This window comes from Eumetopias jubatus, unplaced genomic scaffold (genome assembly GCF_037043125.1).
Source record: "Eumetopias jubatus isolate StellerSeaLion01/CBP00866 unplaced genomic scaffold, mEumJub1_p1.0 scaffold_14, whole genome shotgun sequence".
Lineage (NCBI taxonomy): Eukaryota > Metazoa > Chordata > Mammalia > Carnivora > Otariidae > Eumetopias > Eumetopias jubatus.
Genome location: NW_028274820.1, coordinates 107870249 through 107888289, shown reverse-complemented (window position 1 = coordinate 107888289; position 18041 = coordinate 107870249). Strand labels below are relative to the sequence as shown.

Genomic DNA, 18041 nt, shown 5'->3' with positions numbered 1-18041 from the left:
AGCAGTTCACCAGGACCCACACACTGAAAATTGCTTGAAGATAAACATTGTATTTTAAATTACTGCAGGCAACCAGGCAGACTGGAAAAAAATCATTTGAACAAATTGAAAACTGAAATGTTGATATCAGATATTAAATTAATGTAAGTGAGATTGAAACAATATCTAATTAAAATAATTTGAAAAATGACTTGGAAATTGAAGCTGACATTAGCTTTTACCAGCCTGTCATTATTATTACCATGCAGCTAAGCTGCATTTTCGCAGAAACCCTGCCTGCTCTCGGGAGACTTCACAAGAGACCGACAGATAAAAGTCTCATTTATTTATTCGGTTATGGCTAGAACACAAGGGCTAAAGAACCTTTCTTGGGGACCTGAGGTGTGGGGTTGACAAATCGACCTTTCAGTTTCCAAGGAGAGAATGCTTTCCAGACCCTCCGCTCCAATGGGGACTTTTGCATTTGAGGCTGGAACGTGTTCGGTGTCTTCAGTTTTTACAGAGCTTTAAAAAGAAAAAAAAAACCCAAAATTTGGAATGGCAAAGAAAGTGAAGGAGAAGCGTCCCTGCTGCGGTGACCACTGACAAGTGGACAGATGTGTGGTCGCGGCTCCTCAGCAGGGTCTGTGCAGGGACACGGGGCGTGCGTGCCCAGGAGCTGTGTGGAGAGTTGGCTGGGAGTCTGTCATGAGGCCCTCTCGCACCTCCTGAGTGCAAATGGGACAACACTGACGATGCTCCTTTCATGCCTCTCTAACATCTGCTTCCAGAGCCGTCCTCACATCTCTGTTTCATGAATAAAAGATCATTAAAGGAGAGCTTTGTCACATGGAGACAAGTGCTCCTTCATAATCTATGGTGGAGTGAGGCGAGAAGAAGCCTCAAGCTCAGGAGTCCTGGCTTTGCTTCCCGCAGCCGTGCCCAGAACGTGGCAGCCCCAGGCAGATGCCACCCCTCGGAGGAGATGAGTCAGCTTGTGTGATAAGTGGGCACTTCGGGGCGTGGGCTTCAGATCCAGCAGCGTGCCCCGGGAGTGTTGGAGACAGACGGGGGTGGGAGGCAAGTGCAGATTGCGGGCAGGGGAGAGACCCGCGTCCACCTTCAAGTCACTCTGCAGCAGGGGTGTTGTTGGCTTTTCCTTTTCAGAGTCCAAGCAAGAGTTCCTACCCAAATTGCATGAAAACTTTGAATAATCTGACAGTTTCATACACGTGTATTTATAGTTATATTTAGTGTAATATAAAATTACCAAATTATTTAATGTTTTACACACTTTATATTTAGTTTCCCACCAGGTTTTGCTCAAACCTGCATTAACGTAGTTGCTGCTCCTTAAGCAGGGTGGTTGGGGATGGGGTGGGGGCCAGGGTTTCCCTTTTTCCATCCGTGCACTGGAAGAACAGATACGGGGCTGACTCTGTTCAGAGAACACCGTGAAATGCTGAATGCGAAGATATAGATACCATTTTAATCATATCAGGTGTCTGGCAATATGCAAATCCTTAGAGATCTTAAACCAAGTGAATAGCACCACATACTGCCAGGACCAGCTCAGAATAGTAGGGAAGCCATGGCGATCCCGCCTGCCCTCCGTCTGACCTGAGGGGCGCGAGGCTGCAGCCCTGTCACCGGGTACGATCTCCTGCGTGGTCTGTGACATCTCACAAGGAGTTTCATTTGAAGTGGTCTTGAGTTGGCAGGGCTCCCAGATTCCCAGAAGAAGGAAATGCAAAAGATTCTCACAGTTAAAATACCAAGAAGTAGGAACCCAGGATAAAAAATTTTGGAACATGCCGGGGAACAAGATACCGTGAGCAAAGTAAGCTGAAAGAATGAACGAAATTAAATCTCGGATGGTGTGAGTAGTAGACACAGAACGTAAACTCATGTATTTTAGTTGTTTACAGAACTACAAGAGGGAGATAAAATGAGTCCTAAAAATAGCCAAAAAGTGTTTTTAAAACAATAGAATTTTTAAAAACAAAAGACATAATAGAAATTCTAAACTCAGGAGGTGAGTTTAGTGACAAGTTAGGTAAAGTTGAGGAGGGAACCAGAACCAATAGATGGAACTGAGAAATTATCCAGAATGCAGCTGAGAGAGAAAGAAAAGGAAAATATAGAAAGGCAAATGCACATTTAATGTGAATTCTAGAGGAGAGGGGAGGGGGCTGAGGCCATATTTGGAGAATGTTGGTGCTGATGGAAGACACCCATCCCCAGATGCAAGATTCATAACAGCGAGACTGCAGGATGGCAAAGACAGACTCTTCACAGCAGCTGAGGGGAAAGACAGCTGTCCAGATGGAGTAGCTGCTTCTCGGCGGCCAAGGTGGAACCGGGGACGGGAGAGCCGTGTCTTCACGTTGCTGAGGCCAAAACAGTTGTCAGCCCAGAGCTGTGCCAGGAGAGGCTGTCTTCCAGCAAATGATGGCCAAAAAGAAGGAAGAAGAGAGGAAGGGAAAGAAGCACTGAATAAAGACACTTCCAAAACAGTGAGAGTTTGTCCCCAGCACATCCTCATTTAATTCTAAAAGATTTCCCACAGACAAGAGACAGTAATCCCATACGGAAGACCTGAGATGCAGAAGGAATAACAACCAAAGAAAACATGAAATGAGGGACTACATCTAAAGAAAATAAATGGTATAGAATAGTAGTGTCCTGTGAGGCTAAAACCCAGACTGACTAAAACAGCCAACACAAAATGGTATTTTCACGGATGTGAGCATGATGGCGTGAAAGGGTTCCAAGGCCTCTGTAATTTTAGGAAGAAAGCACAGAGCTTTATTAATTAATGGGAGTTTGTACATGTGAATTTTAAGTCTCTGGGAACCACTAAGAATTAGAAGCCCAGCACTTCTTTCAGACATAAAGACATAATAAGATGCTAGAAGTAAATTCAGGTATGTCAGAAATCACAATAACTATAAGCAAATAAAAGTTCCAATTAAAAACAGAGATTTGCAGACTGGAAAACAGACAAATAAGTAAGTTTATAAAAGATGTAGCTAAAAGGACACAGAAAGATATATATGTATATATTTCTAACCAAGAGCAAATATTAACCGAAGGGTACTGCTCTGCTGTCCTGAATGCAGATAAAACAGACTTTAAGAAAAAAAAAATTATCAGAGAAAAAGAGGATCGCTACGTAACAATAGGATTTTTGACAGTCGCAAACCCGTGCCCTGATAAAATAGTCTATATGAGCAAAATTTGATAGAACTATGAGGAGAAAGTCAAATTCACCTCAGATGGTGTGAGTAGTAGACACAGAACAGGTGACACACCACAGGTGATCGTGGGAGGTTTTAATACACCTCACACAGTAACTGGGAAATCAAGCAAAAAAGCCGGAAGGGCACCGAAGATCTCCGCCACACAGGTGTTGGGCTTGCGCCGGGAGAAGGTGGCCCGGCGAGCAAAGCTCCCATGCCCTTTTCAAGCACACAGAACATCTCTGAAAACGGGTATCTCACAAACCTCACTCTCAGACAGCAATGCCGTCACGTGACAGAAATGCGTAAAAGAAGAATCTCACTCATGAGTCTGGAAAATTTTTTAATTGTTTTGAAAAAGCAGTGGATCAGAGAAGAACTCACAATGGAACTCAACGGTCACAGAAAATACTGGACTGTGTTTCGTACCTGGGGCTTGCAGCGAGAGTGGACTGTTGAGAGAAATTTATTGCCTTGACTGTTTATATTAGAAAGGAAGCAAAGCCTGAAGATAAGTAAGTTTTAAATTGAAGGACTTGGAAGAAGAACAACAGAACAAACCCAAACAAAGTAGAAGGGAGAACATACATGCAGAAGGAAATGGCAAACCCAACAGACCAAGAGGAAAGCAAAGCAAAAGTTTTCTTCTTTGAAAAAACAGAACTGGAAACTACCTGTCATCAGTGATCAGGATAAAAGTGAGAAAAGACAGAAATAATGTTGGGAATAAGGGAGGCGTGTAAGCAGAAGAGTAACGAGGGGTCGTCATGAGCAGTGTTATGGTGATATGTTTAGAAATTTAGAGAATGGGGCCAAAATGAAGCAATAGAAAACCATAATGGTCCTAGAACGGAGGAAGAAACGGAATTAGTAGTTAAAAGTCTTCCCACAAAGAAAGTGCCAGCCCACATGCTGTATAGAGGTTGTTCCCCACGCCCAGATAAATCAGCGCCGCACCGATCAGCCCACACTGCTCCATCCCCGAGGTGTCACCCCAATACCAAAACCCCACAAACACAGCGCAGGGAAGAGAAATTAGAGACCAATTTCCCACAAAAACAGATGCACAAAGATTAAATCGAGCAATTTATTTTTCACCGTTTAAGTTCTAACATTAGAAAGATAGTTGATGTGATTGACCACATTAATAGATTCAAGAACAATCACTCAGTTTTCTTGATAGATTTGGACAAAAAATTTAACATTCATTCATAATAAAAATGCTTAAAAATAAGACAGGTTTGTTAACTCGATTTAAAAAAAAAAAAAACAACCTACAGAAACGTCTTTCTTTATAGTGAAACATTGAAAATATTCCCTTTAGCGTCAGAAATACAGCAAGGCTGTGAGTGGTCACTGCGTTTAGTAAGGGTGCCGTAGGAGGCCCCAGCCGTCATGCAGGAGAACGAAATAGAAGGTTTCATCAGAGAGGAAGGAAAAACCCATAACTGCTTACAGGCAATCTCATTATTTATTCAGACACACAAAGGAAAACCCAGATAAATTATAGTATTAGATGGGAAGGCCGCTATGTGTGAAATCATGGGCAAAAGCTAATTGCATTTCTATACTTAGAAAATACAGTTTTAAAAAGTGATCATCACTTACCATTTTAAATAATAAGGTGCCAGGAATAAATATTTATTTAAATGTACAAGACTTTTATGGAGAAAATGATAAAACTGTTAGAAGATGTGAAGGAGGCCCGAAGTGTGTGGTGAGATTTACGTCTCAGGATGAGGAGGAGCAACTCTCCCAAACCTTCAGACTCAACAAAATTTTAACAAAAATCCCAGAAGATTTGGGGTTTTTTTATTTTTTATATTCATCTGGCAACTTGACAAGCTGATTCCAAAGGGTCCTTACTAGTAATACGAAGAGCGAGAACAGCTGGGCACCCCTGTGGAAGAAAAGCAGAGTGAGAGTCTGCCTTCCTGCGAGGTTGCATGGGGGCGTCAGCCTGAAGGGCAGCGGGCGGTGGGCGCCTGGGGACCCAGACGGCGGACCCGGAGGGGAGGACACCCCCCTTCCCGAGGAACCGATGGAGTCGGCTTTGCAGACCAGGGAGAAGGACGGCCTTTTCAGTAAATTATCCTGGGAAGACTGGGTGTCCAGTTACGGAGAATACCTCTCCTCATACACAAAATCAGTTCCTGGACTTGCATGTGAAGGCAAAACTTAAATCTTTTAGAAGAAAATAGAGAATGATACCTTTACAATCTTGGAATAGAGGAGAATTTTTAAATAAGGTACCCAGAGTGCAAACCTTAAAGAAAATGATAAACTAGAGTGTATTAAAACTAGGATATTTAGGGGCGCCTGGGTGGCTCAGTCGTTAAGCGTCTGCCTTCAGCTCAGGCCATGAGCCCAGGGTCCTGGGATCGAGCCCCACATCGGGCTCCTGGCTCAGCGGGGAGCCCGCTTCTCCCTCTCCCTCTGCCCCTCCCCCAGCTCGTGCTCTCTCTCTCTCTGTATCTCTGTGTCTCAAATGAATAAAAAATCTCAAAAAAAACCAAAACTAGGATATTTATAGGGCGCCTGGGTGGCTCAGTCGGTTAAGCGTCCACCTTCGGCTCAGGTCATGATCTCAGGGTCCTGCGATCGAGCCCCACATCGGGCTCCCTGCTCCGCGGGAAGCCTGCTTCTCCCTCTCCCTCTGCCCCTCCCCCAGCTCGTGCTCTCTCTCTCTCTCTCTCTCTCTCTCTCTCAAATAAGTAAATAAAATTTTTAAAGAAACTACTGGGAAATTTATAAAGCCAAACCACAAACTGAGATAAACTAGTAATAACCCATACAACTGACAAAGTATTAGCATGCAGAATGTTTAAAGAACTCCTCCAAAGCAATAAGAAAAAGACAAATAATCCAGTAGAAAAATGGGCAAAAAGCACACACAAGAATTTTGCATATGAGGAAGCGTGAATGGTGAATAACACCCGAGAAGACACTGATCAGTAATCAAAGAAAAGCACATTGAAAGCACCGTGAGACAGGATATTGCCTCCCCCGACTGGCAGCAGTGTTTAAGTCTGGCAAACCGGGGGGCGTCTGGAGCGATGGAAACCCTTACAAGCTGAGCAAGGGAGTGGGTAACTGATGCCATCACTGTGGCACATCTGCGTTTCCAGTGATTCCACCTGAGAAAAGCCAGAGTGTGTTGTGTGCCGTGTGCCGGAGCCTCGGATGAGAATGCTTATGGTGGCCCCAGGTGAGAAGTGGTGGGAAGAGAGGAAGGGTCAGCTGCATTGTCCATTGGATCGGATGTTTGAAAATAGGTGATGGTGCTCTAGATGCACACGGTGCAGCCCCGTGGCGGGGCAGACGTACAGACCACATGGCCACACAAAACCTCCCGGGGCCTGGGAAACATAATTTAGCAACAGAAGCCAGTCAGAGAGAACATACATGTTATTATTCCACCTTATTACATTCAAACCCAGCAAAACTGAGCAGTAGAAACATGTGGAAAAGTCTATAGAAAAGGAAATTATGAACCCAGAATTCAGGGGAAGGGGGTCTGATGGGGAAAAGGGACCGGGGACACGAAGGGTTCACTTGACTCTACGGTTTCAGTTCTTTTTCAGGATGTAGGATTCATGGGCATTTGCTGTCATTATTCCTTATAACCAACATGTGTTTTACAAATATTCATTGGTATCTGTCTAATATTTAATTAAATATTCATATTTTTGAATTACAGATCAACAAAAAATATTTCTATCAAGAGGTGGCTAGGGAGATCTTTTGCAGGATCCTGTGACCTGTTTAGTAAGACGATACCTATGGCACATACATAAACAAATGTGCATTTACTTTATCTGCCAAAACCACTCTGCTATTTCCTTTCTCAGCAGAGCGAGGCTTTGGTTGTGTAGAAACGAGCATTGCTGCATTGCTTCTGATGTCTTCAGCTTGGAAGTGAGTGTGCATAAGGACAAGTTGTTTGAGATGCAGGCCTGTCTGTGGGGTCAGGCATTGGCCTCGAGCACAGTGACACACCCTCTGTCTGGCTGCCTGCCTTCTTTTGCTAGAACAGGCGAGTCCCAGCTCCCTTTACCCAGTGCCTCTGGAGACCAGAGAAGCAGAGAGAGGGCCCATTTCCAGCCAAGGACAGGACAGGGAGCACCCACCCCCCCTCTGTTTTCCCTCTTAGAATTCAGCTTTAAATGGTTTCTCTGGTCATAAATAATTGTCAGGACAGCAGTTATGTTCCAGGTTATTTTCATTCTTCCTGACAGTTAGCAAAATTAAATATCCAAATATTGTGGCAACATGTTACTTTCAGATGACTTGACTTGAAATGATTGACATCAAAACGTTTTCCCATGTTTCATGTTGTTACAGCACATTACAGATCTGTGCCCTAACCGCCAGGCCGGTCGCAAGGGCCAAAGCAAGTGTCCTGCTGCCCACTGTTGTCCAGGAGTGTTTGGACAGCGACTCACTGGTTCACTTTGACACAAACAACTAAGTTCCACGTGGCTGTGAGGAAGGTGGGAGACTGATGATCTAGCAGTGCATGAGAAAACATTTGCTTCTGGACTAGTCTTGAACCAGCGCTCAATAGCAGATCCCGTCGGAAGAGAGTTAGGAGATTCCAGGACGAATCGTTTTGGTTCCAAAACTAGAATGGCAGGGGTGAAATCGGGCTCCCGTGACAGCAATATGGCGGCAATGTATCGTCATGGTCATGGTGCATCACCGCCCCAGGGACTAAATTTGCTTATTCCTGCCATCAATCATGGGACCATTCCCTTGGCAAATAGTCCCTGGTGTCCTCCGATGTGCCCGGCGCTGTCCTGGGCACCGGGACATGGGGCTATCCTACCATGGCTTACATCCTGGGGGGGGGTTGCAGAAAGAAGGGTTAGGTGGGCATTCCAGGCAATGCTGCCGTTTTATATGGGCAGCAAAAACCCCACACATGAGAGTGGTGAGTCCTGTGGGTACTGAGCCCCGGAAACAAACAGCATGTGCAAAGGCCCTGAGGCAGGCTTGTACCCCAGGGGGTGTTCAAGGATAGAAGGAGCCACAGATGCCTGGGGTCGGATTGGGAAAGCCTTGCACCTACCACATGGACCCTGTGGAGTTGGGACCCCGAGGTAGGGCTTTGCAGAGAGGAGTGAAGAAATGACCTGCATCCTCCAGGGACCGCGAGTCTGCTGTGCTAGCCATCGAGGGACTGATGTTGGAGGGACCCAAGGCACAGCACAAACAGAGGCCCCACGCCAGGTTTCTAATATTTAAATGTCTACATCAAGTTAACGAGCCGTTAAAAAATTTGATCTTCGTACTTTGAAATACATATATTCATAATGAAAAAAGTTTGTTTAAATATGCATAGAGCTATATTTCTTATTTCTGAAAACCAGCCAAATAATAAAAGATAGCTCGATAGAATTCTTATCATGCATGTTTGGGTGTTGCACTAGCAGCGTTTGGTGAGTGAAAAAGATATGTAATTCTTAATTATTGAATATTTATTTATGAATGTCTTTTCTTCCCCTTATTTCAGAAAATCACTAATTATATTGTTTAATAAGATTTCATAAAATCTGTGCATTTAGACAGAAATGATCCAAAGGTAATTGCACAGAGTGTAAAATGTGAAGGTGTTTTCATCAAAAATACAAAATACATATGAAACTGAACATTAAAATTATGTACATATCTTCAAAAAGGTTCTTTTTCTTTAGCAATACTGATGGGTATTAAGGAGGGCACATACTGCATGGAGCACTGGGTGTTATATGAAAACACTGAATCGTGGTCACTTCATCAAAAACTAATGATGTGCTGTATGGTGATTAACATAACATAATAAAATTTTAAAAAAAGCAATGACTCTTTAGCAATACTCAAAATGGACAATTAAAGTTATGAAACAAAATATAATAATAGATAACAAAGCTTTAAATCAAAAGTATTAATAAAGAGGAATTTGTAATTCTGCATTTTGAAAGTGTAATCCAGTCGTAGTCACTGTTATAAAAATAAACTCTGTGTAGCTTCGGGACCCACATGGTTGCCGGTGGAAAGAAGCCGTGTAGCATGACTCAGGCATGTCCCGTCTAGACGGATGCACGTACACAGTGATGAGCAATAGGAATCCATCAGTATGGCACATGCTTCTCTTGCCAACCTGTAGAACTACTGTGCCAACCCCTGAGAACTCCCAGAACCACAGACTGAGATGTGCAGAGGGTTCTGTGGACGCTCAGCATGGCTGGGAGGTGATGCTGCTCAAGGCAAGAGGCTGTTACTTCCCGGCTCTGGGAGGTTTGGCGAGGTGATTAATTTGTGTCTTCTTCCACCCGGTGTCTCTGTGGCTCAGCCATGCCCACGCCCCAGGCCCACACCACACCGGGCAGCAGAGGACAGAGGCCGCAGAGGTGGGGTGCCCTCGCCGGGGCTGCGAGCCAGGCACCTCTGCCAGGGGTCCTACTGTGCCTCTGACCCTCACAGGGGGTTTGCAGGGCAGAACCCATCTGTGGGGCTGAGTGGAGATGGGGCCGGCCCCGGACCCTGGGGAGGGGCGTGTGGCACAGCAAGAACGAGAGAGGGCTGCAGGTGCAACCAGCCCTGTGCCCCCCCCACCCCAGGGCATCTTGTTTGCGAGGGAGAAAGACCCCCTTCTCAAGGATGGGGCTTGCTACAGAGTGGATCCGAGAGGGTGAGGGCATGCTCTTGGTGGGCTAGGCCCAGCCTCCAGAGTGGGACAACGCAAAACTCCAAATGAGCCATGGACATGCGTTAGCCCCAAGAATCCTTTCAAGGACCAGGGTCAGGACACCACCTGCTTGCAGGGCCTCGTGAGCAGAAAGGACTCTCAAGGAAGGATCCCCTCACGCCCCCGAGAAAGTTCGCAGCAGGAAGGCCTGGGGCCTGGTGTCCACGCGGAGCGCCCTGCAGGGCCTGGGCCTGCACCTCCCTCCGCGGTCCGTTGTGACATCTGCCCTCCCCCACGCCCCACGACTCCCGGGCTGTACCCTCAGACCCCTTTCCTTCCCTCCCACCGTGACCGTGACCAGCTTATGCGTGGCTGCTCCTAGAGGCCATGGCCCACTTTCCCTAACTGACAGGAGTTCCTTCTACCACCTGTCGGCCTCCTCCTGGGGCTCCAGGCCGGTCAGTGATCGGGCAGGGCTCTGTCATGGGAAGCCACAGCCCCGTCCCTCTGAGAGAGAGTCTTGGGTTCCTAGGGGTAAGGGAAGTACCTGTGGCCCTGCAGGAGGGCCCTCGCCCCTCGGGAGGCCCCAGATCCAGAGGCAGGTCAGGCTGACAAGCCGTTCCCAGTGCCTCCCCTGCTGGCCCCTCCCCGTGGTCTAATGTGGTCCCCGGCCTGTCGGGGACACCGCACCACCTCCAGGCGGCCACCAAGCACACAGCAGATTAAAGGCTCTGAGAAGGCCAACAGGTATGTGTACGTGTGTTTGGCTTTATTTAGCTCTGTGTTTCCCCAACCTGTGTGAACTGAGACCCCATTTTTCACCGAATACCTGTTACCATCCGGGAGAACACAGCGTGGGAGCTGTAACTTGCAGAGATGGGCCCTCCAGCCGGCCCCTACGGTGGGAGAGGAATCATGCCCACGGGCCTCAGCCGCTGACTCGGGCTGCTTCTTAGAAAAGGTGTGTGTGAGAAAAGAATGAACTGCAATTAGGCAGAGACAGTCCCTATTTTTTTCTAATTCCTGCATAAGAAGATGCTCTGCCCTGAGAAGATTGGGCACAGTGTTATTTCTAGGGCGGGGTCGGGGGGGCTCAGCAGGCCCCCTCACCCCATGATACTTCTCTGCCCCCACCAAAGAAAGGAGGGTGTGGGCAAGGCGGCAGAGTTCCTCGGGGGGGGTGGCGGCCACGGCACCTGCTGTGCGGGGTGCAGCGGGCCTGCTCCCCCCTCCCTGCACAGGCTCCAGCTGTGCAGCTTTCGAGGGGCCGACTCCCAGGCAAAGGGGCCCAGTAGGGCCACTCTGAGGTCCCCGAATGACCCACATGCTTCACCCCTTTCACGGATGCCCCTATGTGTATAAATGTGCGGCAGAGCGGGTGAGCATTTTGGAGGTGGAAATGTGTCCGGGTACAGATCTGTGCCCCCAGGAACAGTGGTTTCAGCTCTGCCAGCAGCTGGGCTCCCTGAAGGGGGTCAGCTTCCCCACCAGCCTCGCCTGCCCCCTGCTCCCCACTCCCTCTCTGTGTTCTTGCTAATGGAGCTCGGCCATTCAGTTGTCTGGCCCCCATTTAGATCACAGAAGGGACTTTTGCACACCCTTTCAGTTAAAATGACAAGGCCAAAGAGAGGCAAAATTACTACACTGTAGCTACTTGCTTAATTACATGGAATACTGCATAAATTGTCCAGTGCAAGGAATTATTCTGATAAATTAAAATACTAATTAAATAGGCTAGTCCAGAATTTTGAGAACATTGTAGGGTTCTGCTTCTCCAGGTAATTTGCATATCCTTCATCTAGTGAATTTAATTTTAAGGGACTTCTTTTTTGTGTTTGGAAACCCTTTTTGTCTCCCGTGAAGATAAAAATAGGCTTTAGGCATCGTTCTCGGCATTATTAAAGCAGCTTCTCCCAGGTTCTCCGCCTCCCGGCCCGCCAGCCTGCTCGGGCCCACCAGCTCAGAGTCTGCGCTGGGCTGTAAAAATAACTCGGAGCTGACATTGGACAGAACGTCTGGCAGAAGCAAAGCTTTCCTTATTCCCCTGAAAATGCCTTAGCCAAAGACTGAAAAACATGGCAGTGTCCCCGTGGCATTCCAGAAAGTGGCCCTTCGCATAGACAGTGATGTGGAGGGAACCGCGTGGCTGCAGGGCAGATGCACCGGGGCCGTGGCCCAAGGGCCTGGTGGCGGCAGCGCATGAGGCACAGGGCAAGGCCGAGGATCTTCATGTTGCAATTCCACCCCGCGGAGGGGATTCTGAAAGGAGGAAACTCACGCGGCTGGGGGCACCCCCGGAGCAGATCCTGTGAGACAGTGAGTGCCCGAGGATAGCATTGAGAAGGGTGTCTGGGGGGCCTGGGGGCTGCAGAGTGCCAAGACCACTGGGTCTGCTCTCACGTCAGGTGCATTTGAGCAAAAAGAAGCAAAGAATGGCTGTCTGTAGGACGCGTCATGTGCCGTCTGTAGGAAAAGCACGGGGTCGTGCGGGGCTTGGCCTCTACCAGTAAGAACAACAAAACAGAGAAGATGTGACCCCAAGACTGAGAAGGGATGGAAGAGCACGGGCCACAGGCGCCACGGCCCCCGGCTGCCCACAGGGGCCTGCAGACGTGGCAGGAAACCCACCACGAAGTCTCCTCGGAAGCGTGGGGGGTGGGGCTCCCAGAATGTGGTGTCACCGCAGGTCTGGAAGGAGTTCTCAGACAGGCGGTGCACACGGCCTCGGGTTCTCTCTGAGGCAACGTGCCCAACGCTCTTCATCCCCTTTGTGGCGGAGCCCACCGTGGCATCAAGGGGGGCCCTGGAACCAGGATGGCGTCCACAGGACACCGGGCTGCCCATGATCTCCTGTGGAAAACATGAGGAAATGTGGACAGAGGAGCATTATGGGGTAGATTCACCTCCTGTTGAACAACTGTAGCCAGGTGTAGAATGTGAGGGTTGATATCAATCTGAAAGATGGGTCCACACCACCGGACCGTGGCTGGGTCCATCCTGTTGTGCATGCGTGCGTGCGTGCGCGCACACCCATGCACGTGGAGGACAGTCCGGAGGCCCGCGTTCGGGACGGCTGACTGACACCCTGCATTCTGGGTGAAGAATCTGTAGGATGGAGGAATGGGCTAGATGTCGCAGTGTGAATTATCACAGGGACAGACGTAATGTCCTGAGGTGACGGTGATGGGCCACCTGCCTGTCCAGTCCATCATGAGTGCGCTGCCGGCGAGGCTCACTCAAGGACTCTCCCAGACTTTCCCAGGGAGCCCCCCCAGTCACCGTGATCCCACTGGGCTGACACTGGCTGGGCCACATCTGGAGCAGCGTGGTCACGTCTGGAGGCCCCTCTCAGTGAACCTTGGGCACGTTGTTGCTGCATCCTGCCTCATGGGAGGCCCTCTGATAGCCTCTCAGCTCGCCAGGGCTCGCCCACTCACCGCCCGCCCAACAACTGGCACGCCACCCAGCCGCACACGGAGAGCACTAGATGGATGGATGGATGGATGGATGGGCGGACGATTTAGCAGACAGACACTAATTCTCTCTTCAATAGCACTTCAACCTGGCTAATCCTAAAAACTACCTAGTGATGAGGGATGGAAGCAAATTTTTAGGAAATATAGATTATCAGATCCACCTCTTGATTTTCTGATTCAAAGGTATGGAAAGGCCAGGAAACAATGGTTTTACCGAGATGGGAAGTTGAGGAATCTCAAGTCCTCACTATGAGTGGCGGACGGAGCAGGAGACCCCGAGGGAAAGCAGCAGAGAGCAGGTGCATCACGCAGAAGAGGACGGGCGTCCCTGTGGCTCACAGGGCAAGCGAAGCTCAGACCAGGGGGTTCAGGGAGACAGTGACGCTGACACAGAAGCCAGACCTTAACCCAGGCCACCCGGCACATTCGCTGGTGTTGGGCCTCTGCAGCAAACAGAAGCAGCGTCAATCAGCATTGATTGTATTGGAGACCAGAGGTTATTGGCATTTTGGAGCAGTGAGCAAACAGACGGTGGCTGCTACGCATTCGGTAAAGCAAGTAATAAACTGTTGCCGTGTGCCAAGCTGGGGTGTGCACAGCACCGTCATCCTCCTCGCTGCTCGGGAAGTGAAGCTTCTGATGCAGTTTCCGTAGGGGAAACTGAGGCCAGGTGAGGCGAAGTAACGTGCACGGGACCACAGCCAGTCTGACTGCAGGCGTGGTGGAAGACGTGGTGGAAACCGCCCTGCGGCGTGGCTGGTAGTGACCCACAAAGGGGGTCAGTAGGCGCTCCTGAGCCGCATGTGTGGCTCCAGGCTCTGGCCTGGAGAGAAGCTCTCCTGAGAACAGGTTCGCGTAGGACTTAGAGGCATAAACTGGGGAAATGTTGTTGGACAAGAAGCGGCAGGCTGCCCTGTCCGTGCCGAGTTTGGGGCCAGCAGCTCCGCATGATTTCTGTGTCTTTCTGAGGGTGGAGACCGGTGGCCCATGGAAGCAGTGAGGCCAGCCCGGGGCACCCAGCGTGCAGAGGCCCCGCTCAGCCAGAGGCGGCAGGCTGGGGGCCGTCATGGGACGGCAGTCCCCCAGGGGCAGGTGTGGCCGCGGACGGAGCACAGAGAAGGGGGATGGGGACAGCAGGGTGCCCAGGGGAGCCTGACAGTCCTGGGAGCCTCAGCGTGGTGCAGGGCTCTCCCGAGGCTTGAGGGGACCCGTGCCGGGAGGCTCCCAGCCCCCTCAGCGCCATGGCTCCACAGGGGCCTACCTGTGCTGCTGGGGCTCCGGGTGACCCCGGTTCTCTCCTTGGCCTCCCTACCGGCCCACTGGCAGGGTGTGGAGTCGGAACAGGTCAGCCTGCAGGTGTCACTGGGCGTGACCGGTCTTGAGCTGGGGCCGGGGGGTGCCCGCAAACGCACATGCTGAAACGCTACCCCGGTCTGACTGTGTTTGGAGATATGGGGAGAGTAAGGATCAACCGAGGTCACAAGGGTGGGGTCCCAATCCAGCAGGGTTGGGGTCTGCATAAGAAGAGGGAGAGAGAGCCCCTCCATCACGTGCAAGTGGACTCCTGGGAGGCAGCGGTGTGCAAGCTGGGAAGGGGGTCCTCACCAGACACCCACCCCGCCGTGCCCTCCCCCCAGACGCGCAGCCCCCCGCGCTGTGGGTCCGCACCGCCTGAGTCAGACCTGCCCACAGCTCTGGGCAGTGCCACCCACTGGGCTTCCTCAGTTTCCCCATTTCTGAAATGGAGACCACGCCAGATCTAACTTGCAGCTGGTTCTAAGGATTAACAAGGTTGGTATGAGCAGCGCGCGTCCTCGGTACCTGGCAGGCCACAGTCTTACTGCTGTTTTTATTATGGTTATTTGGTTATTTGGACTTGGACGTACACTCTGGTTGGGTTAGTTCGGGACGGTGAGCTAGCCCCTGCACCTTTACTACTAGAAAACCTTTACTACTGTGGAAGCAGCGTCATTTGCATGGCTCAGGTTGTTTGGCTCCAGTGCTGATTGGTGTGAACTGAGTGAACTCCGTTGTAAAAGGTCAGGCAGCTTTGAGAGGCCCTGGGGTGGTGGCATCTCCTGAGCCGGGGAAGCAGGTGCCGCTGCCCCACGGCTTCACCGAGTCTCAGAGGCCATGACTTTGCTTTACGACAAAGCAAAGACCACGATGACACAGTAATGTGATACTTTCTGATCACCAGGGTCACTTTGTGCACACCAGTGCGCTGTCCCAGAGCCCAAATCCGCTTGTGCAGGTGGCAGACACACATTTGAGCACAGCCCTGGGTCGGGCTTTCCCTGATCCATTTCCCAACACGGTGCCCATGGTCTTCCGTCCGTGTTGGTGACACAGTGTTTCGCAGAGAGTCTGCCGGGCAGCCGATGTCCCTTCCAGAACTTTCTGGAGCTGGTCGGAAGGTGGCAGTGGAAAACCGTCTGGTAGGAGTGGGAAGGCGTAGGCCTCTGCATGTGGGTTCTGATGCCCAGCGTGCACGGTGCCGTGTCCATGCGTGAGGCAGTCAGGGAATCACGACTCATCGGTCCCTAACCTGGGCACAGAGTTCTCCACAGCGGGGCTGGAGCCGGTTTTCTCCGCTTACTGGGGCTCATTGCCATGTTTCCAGAGATTTTGTGAGCCAGTTGTGAAAAATGACATTTTACACACATTTAAGTGACGTTGAAAACAGAAGGACCCGGTACCTGGCTCATTCACTACATTTTACTGTTCTCTGCACACTTGAGCATTTGCATCCCTGTTTGTGGGCGGTGGGAAAACAGGGTAACCACGTGGCACCCACACCACGGCTCGACGGTTCCTGGGCGTGTGGTGAGCCCACACAGCGCGGCTCGAAGATGTGCATGGTTGTGAGCGGGAGTCCCCGGGAAGGTCTCTGACACCTGGGGGCTTGGTGCTTGGCAGGTGATGCTGCGTCCAGCGAGCTGAGGTCAGCAGTGCATTTCTGGTGCGGGGAAAGGGCCTGCCCGAGGGCCTGGGGCTCAGAGGAGTGCCTAGGCCTGAGGGACTGGTCGGCAAGCCTGCGTGCGTCCGCGGAGACATGAGGGGAGGGCTTGTCTGCTCTGCGGGAGGGTCCGAACTTCCCCGGCAAACCCGTGAACGAGCAGGCATTTGGGCAGAGAAGCACCAGCATTCGGCCTCCTGTTGGTGCGGGTGGAGACATGCCCGCCGCCTCGACAGGACGTTTCCTTGGAACACAACCAGGACGGTTTCCTTAAGGAGGGTCCCGGCAGCCTCCTCACTGGGGGGCAGGTGGAGCCCCCGGCCACCCAGCCTGGAGCTCTCCGCCTGCCCCCTTGGAGCAGGTTTGCTGACTCTGGGATTGCATTCCCTACGTTGCTGTGGTTGGGCCGGCTGGAATACCTGTCCCTGCTCTGTGGCAACAAATGGAGTACTTTTTAAATTCCATTTTCATGTGCTTTCTGTTCTTCAGCCTATTTAAGAGTTCACTATTATTCCCCCCAAAAGTAGCTTGCCATTCAGCAAAACGTTTCCTTTGTTCACAGAAGAACATTAAAATCGATTGCTTTGTACTGTCTCTCTTGAAGACTGCCCTCCTCCATTCAGGGTTTCCATTTGGGCCGCCGCTTCACCACGCCCTCCCCCTGCTCCCGCACCCGAGCGTGAGGCTCTGAACCAGACAGGGGTGTGTTTGCCTCATCCTTTCAGAGTGTGGGGATGATTACCTGCATGTAAAAATAATGTGCATTTGTTCAAAGGGGAAAACTTTCTAGAAGACAACGAAAGGCCCCCAGATGAGGCAGGCGGGCTGTAAGGGGATCTCATTCGCATCCCTGCACAAGATAGAATGCCATCACCCAAATTAATGGGGGGGACACAGTAAGAGGTGGAGTAATCGATGTTTTCTTGGTCTCGTTCGGCATTAACCACAATGGCAAGGCACTCTGCATTCTTTTTTTTAATTTTTTATTGTTATGTTAATCGCCATACATCACATCATTAGTTTTGATGTAGTGTTCCATGATTCATTGTTTGTGCAGAACACCCAGTGCTCCACGCAGAACGTGCCCTCCTCAATACCCATCACCAGGCTAACCCATCCCCCCACCCTCCTCCCCTCTAGAACCCTCAGTTTGTTTCTCAGAGTCCATAGTCTCTCAAGGTTCGAAGGCACTCTCCATTCTTAGGGTCTGCGATAAAACTCTGTTTTTCCTGGTTTTCATTTCCAAAGTGACATGGGCTTTATCCGGAAGACTATTTCTACAGATTTGTGAGCCAAGGTCAATTGCTCTGTGACACCACTTCTTTTCGACAGAGTGGGGGCAGGTGGGTTTGCGGTGCTGCCATTAGGATTACTGAGCTTTCATTTACATCTGCTAATTGTTTCCAGAGCTCATTTCTCTTGGTGTGATTTGGAGGGTAATTCATCCTCTGCAAGTCTTCCTCATTCTAAGTCCGGAGGACATGAGGACGAGGCTTGTATACTGGAGCTAAACTGTCGTGGAATGTCTCCTCTAGGGGACGGGTAGCACAGAGAACAGCTCTGAGCACCACAGAGGTGCATGCACACACTCGGGCTTGCCGTCCAGTGAGTCTTTCTTGTGCGCTCGGGACGCTAGTTAATGAAACCCATTTCCCAATGATAACACACTGAATAACCAGCATATCATTCGAAAGTAAGACTCTACCATCTGCAAA

The 18041-nt window shown here is 50.2% G+C and overlaps 1 protein-coding gene across 2 annotated transcripts in view; it reads left to right on the top strand.

Moving 5' to 3' along the window:
• Positions 1–18041, top strand: part of PTPRN2 (protein tyrosine phosphatase receptor type N2) — an 812882-nt gene that overhangs the window by 525834 nt on the left and 269007 nt on the right. The window lies entirely within an intron of this gene.